We start from the raw sequence: 14730 nt of genomic DNA on the forward strand, positions 1-14730 counted from the left end.
TGCTTTCTTTCACGCTTTCTTAAAGGAACATGTTTGTCTGTGGCTTGGTTTCCCTACAGGAAGGGAAGCCACATAAACTCCCCATCTTCTGTGGCTTGAGGCGGGGGCCACGGGAGGGAGAGTTAGGGGTGATGCAGGCAGAGGGGCTTCACCTGAAAAACGGTGGGGACCCAGAAACTTGCAGGGGCTCCTCACCTGCACCTCCCACCAGAGCTGGGCCTGGAATCCCCTGGAAGGCTGAGCAGATCAAAGCTTCTCCCTCCCCTCCCTCCCCTCAAAAAGCTGACTTGTGGGCCAGCCCACAACACCCCCAAATTCCCCATCACCCACAGCCCTGCACAGGCCCTCCCTCACAGAAGTGGGACAACCTACACGGCGGCAGAGATGGTGTGTGACCCCAGAGCTGGGGGTCTCAGCTGACCTTGAGCAACAGGGCTGGTGCTTTACACAGCCTCCCAGCCCAGGGGGCTGCCAGCAGCCACAAGCAACAATCTGAAGCAGAGCTGGGGGCTGGGGAGTGGGGATGTGAGCTGTCTGAGGTCCCATCCTGTCCCCACGATGGTGGCCAGGCCTCACCTGACACCGTGACCACCCTGCACGGGCACACAGGAGTGCAGCAGTCGTGGGGATGGACAGCCAGCTGCCTCCGCCTCACGCTCCACCCTGACCACAGCGGCCCCATGGCTGTACCAGCCCCTCCTGCGCGCGGCTCTGCTTGGCTGCCAGGACTCAGGGACCCTGGGTGAGTCGGTGAGGGCAGAGCTCCAGAGGCCAAGCCTGTCTTCAGCCGTCAGACCCACCCTGGTCGCCAGACTCATAGCCCAGCCAGTATCTGAAGCCAAGGTGCCTTTGGGAGAATGACACCACAGACACTGACCTCAGAGCTCAGACTCCTGAAAACGTACTAAGAGATTATTTTTAGTCTGTTTTTAAAGTGGGATGTTGGCAGGAATGGAGAAGGGGAATGACTTCCTTGGTGGTGCTGCGGTTAGGAATCCACCTGCCAATGCAGGAGACACGGGTTCAGTCCCTGATCTGGGAAGACCCCATGTGCCATGGAGTAACTAAGCCCATGCACAGCTACTGCAGCCCAAGTGCCTGGAGCCTGTGCTTCCAGCCGGAGCAGCCAGCGCAGCGAGAAGTTCCACACAGAAGCGAGAGAGCAGCCCCCACGCCCTGCAGCCAGAGAAAAGCCAGCACACCAGTGAAGACCCAGCACAGCCAAAAGTAAATAAATAATCTTTTTTTAAGTAGGAGGTTGCAGCATTCCCTGCTGGTCCAGAGGCTAAGACTCTGAGCTCCCAACACAGTGAGGCCAGGTTCAATCCCTAGTCAGGGCACTAGATCCCACGTGCCGCACCTGAAGACCCTGCGTGCTACAGCTAAGACCCAGCGCAGCCAATTAAATGAATATTCAAAGGTAGGAGGCTGTTCATCTGTCACCATAGAAAACTGCAACATTTTAGTGAAAGAAAAAAAACAAAGATCTTATTTTGCAGGTTCTCGTGGTTGATTGCAAAAGTTTTCTCATAACATGCAGCTGTTTAAAAAATAATTAGAAAATGCAGAAACTAAAACCCACCCATAAATGTGTAGGGAACACCAATTACTGCAGCATCTGGCCACCACACACGGGAACACACGTGTGTGTTTTTCTTCTGCAAACGCTTTCAACCTCCACCCACTTTCCCACCGGCCTCTGCTCTGCTCACCAAGAAGACTGCACTTTGGCCCCATGATTGGGGGGGTTTCTGTTGAGCTCAGGGAGGCGGGGGAGCAGGGCTGTGAAGGTGGGGGCACCGTCTGGCCTGCAGTGAGAAGAGAAGCGCGTGTGCTCCCCCTCTAGGTCTAGTAACTTCAGGGCCCTCGCGAGCAGCCTGGGAAGAAGCCTCTCAAACACCTTCCCTGCATCTCTAAGTAACAGCACGTCCCAGGTCTCAGGGTTCGGCTGTGGGTTAAAGCCTCTCTTGTTGGAAAGAAATGTGTTTCCACAGACAACCTGCCTGGATCTTGGCCTAGTTGGTTCTCTTTCTGGACGTGAAAACTGTTTCCACAGAGAATCTGCCCAGATCTCAGCCTTGGTTTGTTCTCTTGTTAGAAACGAAACGTGTTTCCACAGAGAACCTGCCCAGATCTTGGCCTCAGTTGGTCCTCTTCTTGGAAACGTAACATGGTTCCACAGAGAACCTGCCAGATCTTGGCCTCAGTTGTTTCTCTTGTTCAACATGGGAAGTGTTTTCACAGAGAATTTGCCTGGATCTCAGCCTCCGTTGGTACAGATGTAACAGGTAGTATGTTCAGGGGTCAGGGAAGTTAGTCCTGAAGCTTCCTGGGATTAGGGTTACAGCGCCTCCTCACCTCCACCCCTTCCACGGCCATGGAGCTTTCTCTTCCAGAGGAAGGTGTTTGGCAACATCAGCCACAAAGACACATACTGAAGAGGAGAAAGGCCACGGCAGGCGGGGCTGGGTGTTCTTGGGGGAGCAGAGGGGCCTTGGACACTCCACGATGGACCCCTGCCCCACCGGCTTCTCCTCCCTCTCGCTGGGCATGCAGCTTTCACCTCCTGGGTGCCTGCCAGCGAGGGGCTCCCAAGACACAAAGCTGGGGTTGGCAATGGGTGAGCTGGATGCCAGGGCCCCGAGACCCTGCAGCAGGTCAGTGCACTGTGGACAAGGACCGGCCGCACTGAACGGTTAGGCCCTGTGCATCCAGGAGACCCTCTCTGGACTCCAGGTGGAGGTGCTGCTGCCCCCAGTGCCCACCTGGGTCTCAGGAGGTTGAAGAGAGGCCCAGGTTGTCCTTTCCACCTCCTGCCCAGAGCATGACAAAGGCCAGTTCCCAAAAGTTGGAGCAGGGTGGGCAGAGTGCGTGCTGTCTTCACATCAACTCTCACAAGGATGAGGCTGTCCAGGCGCCCACAACATCACTCGCCCAGGTGCCAACTACCCTCCTTATTTATTATGGGCAGGGAGACAGGGTGGCTGGCGTGACGCTCCCTGGACCAGAGAAGAGACCCCCTAGGTTGTATCTCTTCTACCTCCTGAGACCCAGGTGGGCACTGGGGGCAGAGCACCTCCTCCTGGGGTCTGGAGAGGGTGTCCTGAGTGGACAAGGCCTAACTTCCCAGTGTGGCTTCTGGGGTACGGGCAAGAGGGGCACTAACTCCTTTTCAAATGTTTCAGACAACCGCTGACTTCCTTTTGGTTTTTGGTTTCCGATCTTTCTGATATGGTCCATTTTCAGAGTCTTTATTGAATTTGTTACAATATTGCTCCCATTTCATGTTTTGATTTTTTGGCTGCAAGGCATGTGGGATTGTTACCAAGTCCAAGCTCACTCTGCATGCCTTGCAATGGGCCGAGAAACCAGAAGCGAGGTGCCGAGGCAAGGGATACGACTTTACTCGGAAAGCCGGCAGACTGAGAAGACAGCAGACTAGCATCTCAGCGAAACCATCTCGTCAGGGTCTGGTTGCCAGTGTCTTTTATGGAACACGGGGCTGGGAGGGTGAGGAAATAAAGTAAAAGGCCATTAATCTGGCAAATATCTCCTGGAATGGCCAGCCCCGGGAGGAGATGTGTTACTTTCTCCCTTCCTGTAGCCATCCACAGGTGGACAGCTCCTGAACAAAGGCAGAGGGCCAGGGTTTCCTGAAGCAGGCCATTATGTATGGACAGTATCCCTGTAGCAAACAAACCAAGAGGAAGCAAAGTTTAAAGTAAAAGATTTAATTTGAAAAAAAAAATTTTTTTTTAAACATGGAGTCAGATTTTGTTCTTCCCTGTGACAGTTCAGCATCCATTCCACAGTCTCATGGAAAAGGGGGACCTGATTGCTCTAACTGCTCTACCAGCTGCCTCTTTTGGGGAGTGCCCACCACTGGTGCCAGTTTTCTGAATGCTGAGATTTACCTTCTGTTGCTTTTTTGGAAAGTGCCTACCTCATATGTACAGACACAAAAATGTTTATAATCTAGGTGTTGAGAGTTATGTTTTATTCAGCAAGAATCTTTTAGTACTTCAAAAATGCAGGCAGCATCTAAAGGTAAGGAATTTAGCACTTTTTATGTCTGGGAAGATGCAAGAGTCATCTCGTTGAAATCATCCCCTTTGATACACACCTCACCATCTGGGCCAGTATCCTGTCTTCTGCTTCCTGACTTTTCTCAGGGATCACCATGGGAGTGGCCGCAGTCTGGCAGCTGGTAGAGTGCAGGTATTCTTCTCCTTCCTGAGTTTCTTCAGGGCTCCCCATGAGAAGTGGCTGCAGCCTGATGGCTTCGAGAGGGAAGGTATTCTCCTTCCCAAGATTCCTCAGGGCTCACAGTGCAGTGTGGCTGCACTCTGATGGCTGCTGAAATGCAGGTATTCTTCTCCTTCCTGAGTTTCCTCAGGGTTCACCATGAGAAGTGGCTGCACTTTGATTCCTGCTAGAGGGCAGCTATTCTTCTCCTTTCAGAGTTTCCTCAGGGCTTACTGTGGGGAGTGGCTGCAGTCTGATGGCTTCTAGAGAGTAGGAGGGGGAACCTGGATCCCCATTGAGATCATCTCAGCAGAGAGAGCAAGCATGCCCTGTGACTCCAGACGATCTTCCAACACTCGGGGCTCAGCGTTCTGCCTGCAGGATCCACAACCACCAGCTCCGCCGCCATGCTCTGCACTTAGTTGCTATGTAGCCTTGAAACCTATGCTGCAGGAGACCCTCTAAATGTGGCATCCTGTCCAGCAAACTCTCAGTCACACCCTCCAAGCCCAACCCAGGCCCAGCCTCGCTGAGAGGGTCTCACTGGGGACCCAGGTTCCCCATCCTGCTCTCCCACATTCCCTTTGGTTCTGTGTGATATTAACTGTTTTTACAGCCGTCATAATAGTGTTGAACACACTGCCACGGTGCTGCCAGCCTGGGTCTTCTGTTACCCCACTGAGATTCTGTGGAAACACATCGGACGCTGGGCTGGAAGAGGAGGGGCAGGTCTGGCCTCCGCTGAGTATGGGCGTCTGCTGGAAGGAGAGCACAGCTGCAGCCTCGCCGGCTGCTCACTAGCTGTTTGCTGGTCCATGTGCCTGGATAATCAACGGCCCAGATAAGCCTGCTCCCTCCTCCCCATGCTCGTGCTGGTGAAGTGGAATAGTTACCAGGTAGCTCACCTGAGGAGTCTCCAGGAGCCCCAGGGATGGGGAACCGCTCAGGGGTAAAGAGGAAATAGGCAGAGGCCTGTATAAAATGACACTGTAAAGCATCTATTCCTAAACACAAGCCAAGTGAAGCCACGCGCATTCTCCCCGTTTTCTTTGCTTTGAGTGTATGGTCTCCCTCTGCGCATGATTCTGGCCCAGACAGATGGGGTGAGACTCCGTCCCCAGACCCCCCACCTGGGGTCACACATTCTCTCTGTCAGGACACCTTGGCTGTGGTTGGCGGGTCCCCAGTGTGTAAACAAGCCAGGTCAATATGGTCAAAGCTGTGGTTTGTCCAGTAGGCGTGTATGGATGTGAGAGCTGGACCATAAAGAAGGCTGAGCACCGAAAAGCTGATGCTTTCGAACTGTGGTGTTAGGGAAGATACTTGAGAGCCCCTTGGACTGCAAGGAGATCAAACCAATCAATCCTAAAGGAAATCAACTGAATATTCATTGGATGGACTGATGCTGAAGCTGAAGCTCCAATACTTTGACCACCTGATGGGAAAAGCTGACTCTGAAAAAGACCCTGATGCTGGAAAGGATTGAAGGCAGGAGGAGGAGAGGACGACAGAGGATGAGATGGTTGGAGCATCACCAAATCAGTGGACGTGAGTTTGAGCAGGCTCCGGGAGACAGTGGAGGAGAGGATGACAGAGGATGAGATGGTTGGATGGCATCACCGACTCAGTGGACGCGAGTTTGAGCAGGCTTCAGGAGACAGTGGAGGACAGGGACGCTTGGTGTGTTGCAGTCCGTGCAGTCACAAATAGCTGGACACACTTAGAGCCTGAACAACAACAACCAGGTGGCCTATCTGAGGTGTCTCGATGAGCCCCAGGGGAGCTGAACTTGTCAGAGGGAAAGACTAAGAGCCCTACCTCAGCACTGACCCCTCGGAGGGCCATGGAACCCCACGGTCACCCAGAGAAACCCACCTCAGCTCCAGACCCCAGAAGTCTGAGCACTGACATTCAGACGCAGGCACAGAGTCTTCCAGACAGCGGACAGGCCTAGTCTGCACCCAGGCCTCCATGTCCTACTGCACAGAGTACCCGGCCAGGCGTAAATGTCCTCACTGAAGAAGAGCTGATTACGTATAAACATAATCAGTGTAGACAGGACTTGGAGAGGTCTGAATCCACCACGTAGACAGAACTTGGCCAGGCTCAAAGTAGCTTAGGGCTGGGCTCCCAGGAGACACAGGTCACACCCCCAGGGTCTCTCATTGTTGGACAGGGGCTCACCTGCGTGCGAGAACTGGGACGTACCTTTCTTGAAGAAATCATCCCTGGCTCCACACTTCACCCACATCAGGAAAGGAACAAAAGCTTTGTCACTAAACATTTTGGCAGGCAAAACAAAACTGACCAGGTTTTGCGACCACATGGTGGTCAGGGCCGGGGGAAAGCCAGGAACCCGGTGGAGCGCCACCCAGAGTCCTGCGAGGACAGACCGGAAGTGGCCCGGCTGCAGCGTTCTGGGCTCCCAGCAGGAGGTGCTGCGCAGGTCACCCAGGCAGGACAGCCCTGCAGCGTCCGGTCCGCGGGGAGAGCGGGTCCGTCCATCCCGCTGGTCAGTTAGTGATGGAGTGCGCTCAGGTACTGCTTCCCCGCAGGGTCGGGGAGTGGGCCTGACACCTCCTAGGCTCCTGGTCAAGTGACTTCGTGCTGGGGTTGACCCCCACAGGGCACCGTGCTGCATCCAGACGGAGAATGTGGGCAGATGCGGGGCATAGACGCCATCAGAGCAGAGCGCCTGCGGGAAATCCCACCTGCGCCCGCCTGCCCACCTCGGGCCCCAAGCCCCCACCCCATGATCCATTACCACACACACACACACACACACACACACACTCCCACGCCGCACACATATGCGCTGTGCACCTACACCATGCACACAAACAGCGCGTGTCCACCAACAGGCGCACACACGCGCAGCGCACACACACGCGCAGCACCCGCACACGCGCAGCGCACACACACGCGCAGCGCACACACACGCACAGCGCCCTCACGGGGAATAAAATGAACACCCTAAGTGGTCGCTCCTGAACACAAGTGACGCTCACGTGCGTTCTCCCCTTCTTCTGAGCTCTGACGGTTTCCAAACTAAAAACGTTTATGAAGTAGTTAATGGTGAATGACTTTTAGATGATGGGACTTTCTGACGTTACTCCACAAATACTCCAAGACCTGAGAGATTAATGTAGATATCCCATGTGTCCTTGAGAAAAGAATGGACAAGCAGAACATGGTCCATCCAAACAATGAGTGTTGTCCAGCCTGAAACGAAGGCAGTTCTGCCACAAGCTACAGCGTGGATGGACCCTGAAGGCATAAGGCAGACACGGAAGAACAAACGATGTTTGAGTCCGCTCATACAAGGTCCCTAGAGCAATCGGCTCCATAGACACAGAAAGCAGGATGGTGGGTGCCAGGGGCTGAGGGAGGGGAATGGGGACTGAGTGTCCCACGGGGACTGTCTGGGTTTGGCAAGACAGAAGTAGCGGCTGAACACCACCACACACAGGCATGCGCTGCAGCAGCATCTATAGCAGCTGAGACATGGAGGTAACCAGAACGAGCACGGACAGACGGATGAAGAAACCCGATATGCACAGAAGGGATTATGGTTCAGCCACGAGAAAGTAATGCCGTCTGCAGGGCTGATCCAGAACTGGGACAATTGCAGTGAGTGGAGCACTTCAGAAGGAGAAACTGGCGCTGATGAGCTACTTTATGAAAGTGAAATACACGCCCAGTCAGAAAACAGACATTGTTACAGGAGAGTGCTGGGCGGAAGTGATGAATTAGGAGGTTGGGATTCGTTTATCCTCGCAAACACATACAGAATATAGAATCGACAGGAACCTACTGTAGAAAGGGTGCTGTACTACACACTCTATAATAACGCGCATGTGAAGAAAACAAAGATGAATCAGAATGCGTATGGGATAACTGATGAAGAACCTCTCCACCAACAAACACAACACTGAAAGTCAGCTATCCTCCAAAAAAGTAAACACTAACTTTAAAAAAAGAAAAACAAGGGCTAATGAGCCGCAGGCTTCTGGCAAGTGCCAGAAGAATCCCCGGGCTAGGCGTCACCCTGAGGCTCTGGCTACTGTGGCAACAGGACCCTGCCCCCTGGTGGCCATCTCCTGCAACAGAAACTTTACAGCTAGGGCCTGCGCTGGAGCGAAATAAGGAAAAGCTTCTTCTCTTTGGCCTTTCGGTTCCTTCTCTACTTTAGCTGCTCCTTACCTACCGTCTTCATTGATAACTGTTTCCTTCTTTTCAGAAAATTAACCTATTGACTCTTGAAACAACGCAAAAAAGAACAAGAACATTGGAAGGAACCTTATACTTTTGTGGAAATAAATGTTTTTTGGAGGAAATAGACAGATGGCTTTAATCCCCAAGCTGGAAGAGGAGAGAACACAGTAGACTTGTGTCTCAAGAACTGTGTCTCCCCTGATGGGGAATCAAGGGGATCACACAGTTGGGGCTTATCATCAGAGATTAGAGATAAAGAGCAAACATATAAGGATCCTGTATTCTTTCTTTTTGCATTGTTTCAAAACAGTCCATAGGCTGGCGTCAGGGAGCCCAGTAACTTGGGTGCAGCAGGCAGTCGCAGGAGTTGGGGCCATTGTCTTTTGTAAATTGCATTGAGGCTTTCTTTCCATAATGCAAAAAGAGAAAAACTATAAGGAGAGGTTTGCAGAGAGAGCACCATAAAGTTAAGCATCAGGATATTACTAGCATAAAATTAAAAGATAATAGATGTGAAACATGGCTCATGCAGAGTTAGAGGGCAATAGGTGTGGGATATCCCTGGAGAAGAGCATGGAAAGCCACTCCAGTATTCTTGCCTGGAGAATTTCATGGACAAAAGAGCCTGGTGAGCTACAGTCCACGGGATCACAAGGAATCAGACACAACTGAGTGACTAACCACACACACACACACACACACACACACACACACACAGAGGTGCCAGATGGAGCTTACACAACAGGTTAGTCTTCTGAAAAGAAGGAGACTTAATTATCAACGCAGGCTGTGTATCAGGAACAGTTAAAGGAGAGAAGGACTCAAAAGGCAAAAGAGGAAAAACTATTTCTTACTTCACTGTAACACTCATAAACATTTCACATTCGCAAGGACTGCTGGGCCCTAAATGATACCAACACTTTAAGAGTTTCCATGGGTAACTAACTGTTCACATTCACAAGGACTGGGCGGTAAATGATACCAGTACTTTAAGAGTTTCCATGGGTAACTAATTGAAAACAGAACTGGGCAGACTGTGAAGATGAAAATTTCCAGTCAATTCCATACACACAAGTTAAAATCAAAGCCCATGAAACCGTGCTGCACACCAGGAATTGTTAGAGACGTGCAAATCAAAACCACAGCGAGGGAACACTGCAGCTGTTTGAAAGGCCATCCTCAGTCTACAAAGGAAAAGGGTGGAGAGACGTGGAGGAAAGAGAACACTCACGGTGCTGATGAGATGCAAACGCTGAGAATCACTGTGGAGAGGAGTACGGAACTGCTTTGTTAATTTTTAGTAAGACAAACATTGATTCCAGCCCAGGTCACAGGGGGACGTAATGCACGCCCTGCTCAGCGTTCCCTCATCTTCAGCGCCAACGTGGGAAGACGGTGCCTGAACAGCAGCCCCGCCCGAAGCGGCAGACAGCCTTGGTGAGACACACAGTCAGGTCTCTGCCTCGTCGGGCGGTTAGCGAGGCTCCCCCTCCCAGCAAAGGGCTCCTTAAATCCAAATTCATTTTGCACAAAGAGGAAAGAATCAGACATAAACTATAAACTAAATCAAGTATCTTTATTTTAAATATAAAAAGTGAAGGGTAAAGCAGTAAAAATCACACTTCAAGTGAATAAATTACAAACCAAATCAACTATATATTCTGACTTACATAAAGCAGAGGAGGAGGGTGCAAGCCACGACTTGCACAAGCCAACGACTGTGTGAGCGGCCCTTGACTGTGTGGGTACCACCCGGGTTCTCCAGCCGTCCCCGCCGCCGGACTCGGCTGCAGACGCCAGCCCGGAGCTGCTCTGTCCGTGACACCGGGTGGAGCCTTCTTTGTCCCCGGGTGCGGAGAGAACCCAAGTGTATGCGCCTCTCCCGCCAGGCTCCACGCAGAAGGCTCAGCCTGAGCCGTGTTCTTCGCAATCTTCTCCTGCAGGTCAATGGCGGTAAAATGAGGCGAAGGAAGCGCCGAGAACGTGCCGCCTCCCCTTTCTGCGGCTGTTTTACTTTCTCCTCCCTCTGTGAGTGACTTTCTTTGTATCAAAACAGAAAGGGCGCGTTTCCACAGTTCTCACCGGGATTTGGGGCTTCAAAGGTCCTCCGTCATGGGCGATTGCTGGGTTCTTATCGCTACTGGCTGCTCCCCAGCCTCACTTTGGGTGGGTATGGGTTCTCTCCTTCCAAACAAAGGCAGGCGTCCTGGGGACAATGAGTGGAATTTCTTTCTTACTGGGAACATCCGCAACACCTAAAAAGATGCGATTAGGGCAAGGCTTTGTGTATACTTGAAAGTGTTTATCCTCCAATACCCTCTTGGCTTCTCGCCGTTTGATTCTTTTCTCCATTTCAAAGTCAAAGCCAGCAGGCACGGTGGGTGGCGTCTCCGGCACTTTCTCAGGGAAAATGCGCCCATTGTGAAGCATTCCAGAATCCGGGTTCCGTACTTTAAACTTGTAGAGCCCTGCTTCTACAGGATTACATTTCGTGGGTTTCCGCTTGTTTCAAACACCTCCGCCACCTCCTGCTGCATTTTAATTCCCTTCTCCGACTCTTGCTTCTCACTACTTTTTAGGATCTTCTGTATATGGGAAGAAAACCCTGGAAAGAATAGATATGTGTTTATGCATGGCTGAATTAAGTTCCTGTACACCTTATACAAACACAACATTGGCCATCAACTCTATTCCAATATAAGATCAAAATGAAATTGCACAGAAAGAAGAAAAAAGGGGCATGAAAAATGCTGCCGCCTTGTGGCCGTTTTCCATAACAACAACGTCGAAAGCTGTGCAGATGGACCCTTAATATTCACAGGGCCCATGGCCTTGTGAGTAAACAACACCCGGCTTCAAGGAATGTTTTAGGAGTGTTCATCAAAACACAGGGCAGACGTTCAAGAGTCTATTGCAAGAGGTTTCACACTCATACTCTTTTAAAAAAAATCACAGGAAATGATGTCAATCTTGCTAAATATTAGAGAAATCCAAATCAAAACTACAACGAGGCATCACCTCACACCAGTCAGAACGCCCATTGCCGAACGCTCTGCAAAGAGCCAAGGCTGCAGCTGGTGCTTCTCCACGCCAGCTGAGAACCCTCCTCCATCGATCCTGGAATGCCAGCTGGGAGCAATCTCTGTAGAGACAGCGTGCGTGCTAAGTCACTTTAGTCATGTCCAACTCTTTTCGACCCCACGGACTGTAACCTGCAAGGCTCCTCTGTCCATGGCGTTCTCCAGGCAGGAATACTGTAGCGGGTTGCCGTGTCCCCCTCCAGGGGATCTTCCCAACCCAGGGATTGAACCCGTGTCTTTTATGTTTCCTGTGTTGGCAGATGGGATCTGCCACCTGGGAGACCCATGAAGACAGTGTGAAGGTTCCTTAAACAATGAAAATGGGAACGATGTTACAATATTCCTGTCACTTAAAAAAGACGCACAACCTAAAAGTTGAGAGTTATGTTTTATTCAGTGGGAATTTTTAGGACTACAAGCCCAGGAGACACCGTCTCAAGTAACCCTGAGAGAACTGCTCCCAGGAGGTGAAGGGAGGAGCCAGGTTACACGGAGCTCTGCAACAAAGAGCAGGCAGTCTGAACATCAAAAGGCGATTGTTAGAGAAAACCAGACATCCTGAGTCAGGGACTCAGCAACCTGCCTCCTGAGAAAGCTGCATGCAGGTCAGGAAGCAACAGTCAGAACTGGACATGGAGCAACAGACTGGTTCCAAATAGGAAAAGGAGTGCGTCAAGGCTGTATATTGCCACTCTGCTTATTTAACTTCTATGCAGAGTACATCATGAGAAACGCTGGACTGGAAGAAACACAAGCTGGAATCAAGATTGCCAGGAGAAATATCAATAAGCTCAGATATGCAGATGACACCACCCTTATGGTAGAAAGTGAAGAGGAGCTAAAAAGCCTCTTGATGAAAGTGAAAGTGGAGAGTGAAAAAGTTGGCTTAAAGCTCAACATTCAGAAAATGAAGATCATGGCATCTGGTCCCATCACTTCATGGCAAATAGATGCAGAAACAGTGGAAACAGTATCAGACTTTATTTTTAGGGGCCCCAAAATCACTGCAGATGGTGATTGCAGCCATGAAATTAAAGACGCTTACTCCTTGGAAGGAAAGTTATGACCAACCTAGATAGCATATTCAAAAGCAGAGACATTACTTTGCCAACAAAGGTCCCTCTACTCAAGGCTATGGTTTTGCCAGTGGTCATGTATGGATGCGAGAGTTGGACTGTGAAGAAAGCTGAGTGCCAAATAATTGCTGCTTTTGAAGTGTGGTGTTGGAGAAGACTCTTGAGAGTCCCTTGGACTGCAAGGAGATCCAACTAGTCCATTCTAAAGGAGGTCAGTCCTGGGTGTTCATTGGAAGGACTGATGCTACAGCTGAAACTCCAGTACTTTGGCCACCTCATGCAAAGAGTTGACTCATTGGAAAAGACTCTGATGCTGGGAGAGATTGGGGGCAGGAGGAGAAGGGGACGACAGAGGATGAGATGGCTGGATGGCATCACCAACTCGATGGACATGAGTTTGAGTGAACTCTGGGAGTTGGTGAGGGACAGGGAGGCCTGGCGTGCTGCGATTCATGGGGTCACAAAGAGTTGGACATGACTGAGCAGCTGAACTGAACTGAACTGAACTGAACTGATGGGGTGAAGATGATACCTAACTGCCTCCACATACTCTGTGAGGTCGAATGGCCCCCTACGGGAGTAGGATGGCCACAAAGGACACCATGAACTTAAAACTAGTGGAGACAGTCTATACAGTAGTCCCGGAGAGCCAGGACACCCGGATCAATACCCATATACTGACTCACGGCTAGGGTCAGCGCAAGACCCTCCTACTTGGACAAGGTTCTGTATCTAGAAGGGAAAGGAGGAAATATTAATGGCAAAAAAAAAAAATGACTGATGATTAAAAAAAAGGAAATTCTACAGGATTTGGATGGAGATGACCTGCCCCCTCCCCCATACTGGATAATGACACACCTGCCTCCCAGTGCTCCACCAGGACCAGAGGCTGCCTAGCGCCCGGTCCAGGGCTGGGTGAAGCTCCTGAAGCAGCTGCTGCTCCTCTGCCAACTCTCCTGGAGATCACAGAGCTGCCGTTCCGGGAGGCTCCGATCCCAGCAATGGAGACCTCTGGTCAATGCCCCCAGAATTCCACCTCTGCTGGGCCTCCTAGATTGTATCCACCTCTCCCAGAGAGTACTGATGGGGAGGGGGAAGAAAATGCAGAAATTAGAGGCTGTGTGCCACCAAGGAGCAAGGGGATAGAACCCCACTGCAGATGCCCCTCAGAGAGCTACAGCAGCCTCCAGTTCAGGACACATGTGGGCACTACCATCAGCCCCCTGTGGCATATTATTACCAGCCACTTTCCTCTACGGCTTTATTAAACTGGAAGAGACACACTCCACCATACTCGGGAGAGCCACAAGCCTTGATTAGGCTAATAGAGACTATTTTTCGAACCCACCACCCTACACAGGATGACATAACTAATTACTAGTCTCCCTTCTCAGCACTGAGGAAAGACACAGGATCCTAACTGAGGCCAGAAAATGGTTAAGAGAAATGGCACCTGAGGGTACTGCCAACCCACAGCGGTGGGCAGAACCAGCGACCCCCATTAAGAGGGAGGCCCAGTCGGGACTGTAACACAGAGGAAGGGAGTGGCCACCTGGAGAGATGTCATGTGGCCATTTCACAAGGCCTCGAGGGGGGGCCCAAAAACCTGAGCACGGCAAAACCCTCCGAAGTGATTCAAAGGGAAAGCGAATCGCCCTCTGAGCTCTACGAAAGACTGTGCGAGGCCTATAGACTTTGCACACCAATAGATCAGAGGCTGCTGGGTCTCAGATGGTGATAAATGCAGCCTCTGTGTCTCAAGCCTGCCCTGAAAATGTCAGATGAGGGAGGGGAGCACCAAGTGACTCATGAATTTCTATACATCCCTGAATGCCCAGTACCTTTGCTGGGAAGAGATTGCTGTCTACATTGGGGGCACAAGTGACCTTTCCCTCCCATGAAAGGCCCACTCTTTGAGGGGGCTCAACCACCCCTTTACTCTCCCCCTCAGTAACCCCTCAAGATGAATGGAGGTTGCATGATCTCCTGGAAGGGCTAAACATTCGAGACAGAGAGAGTCAACGCAACAATTCCCTGAGGTCTGGGCGGAAGACAACACCCGCAAGCTTGCGAAACAAGTCCCAGCGGTACCAGGATTCAAACGCAGTGCACTC

Source organism: Ovis aries, chromosome 2, assembly GCF_016772045.2.
Source record: "Ovis aries strain OAR_USU_Benz2616 breed Rambouillet chromosome 2, ARS-UI_Ramb_v3.0, whole genome shotgun sequence".
Taxonomy (NCBI): Eukaryota; Metazoa; Chordata; class Mammalia; order Artiodactyla; family Bovidae; genus Ovis; species Ovis aries.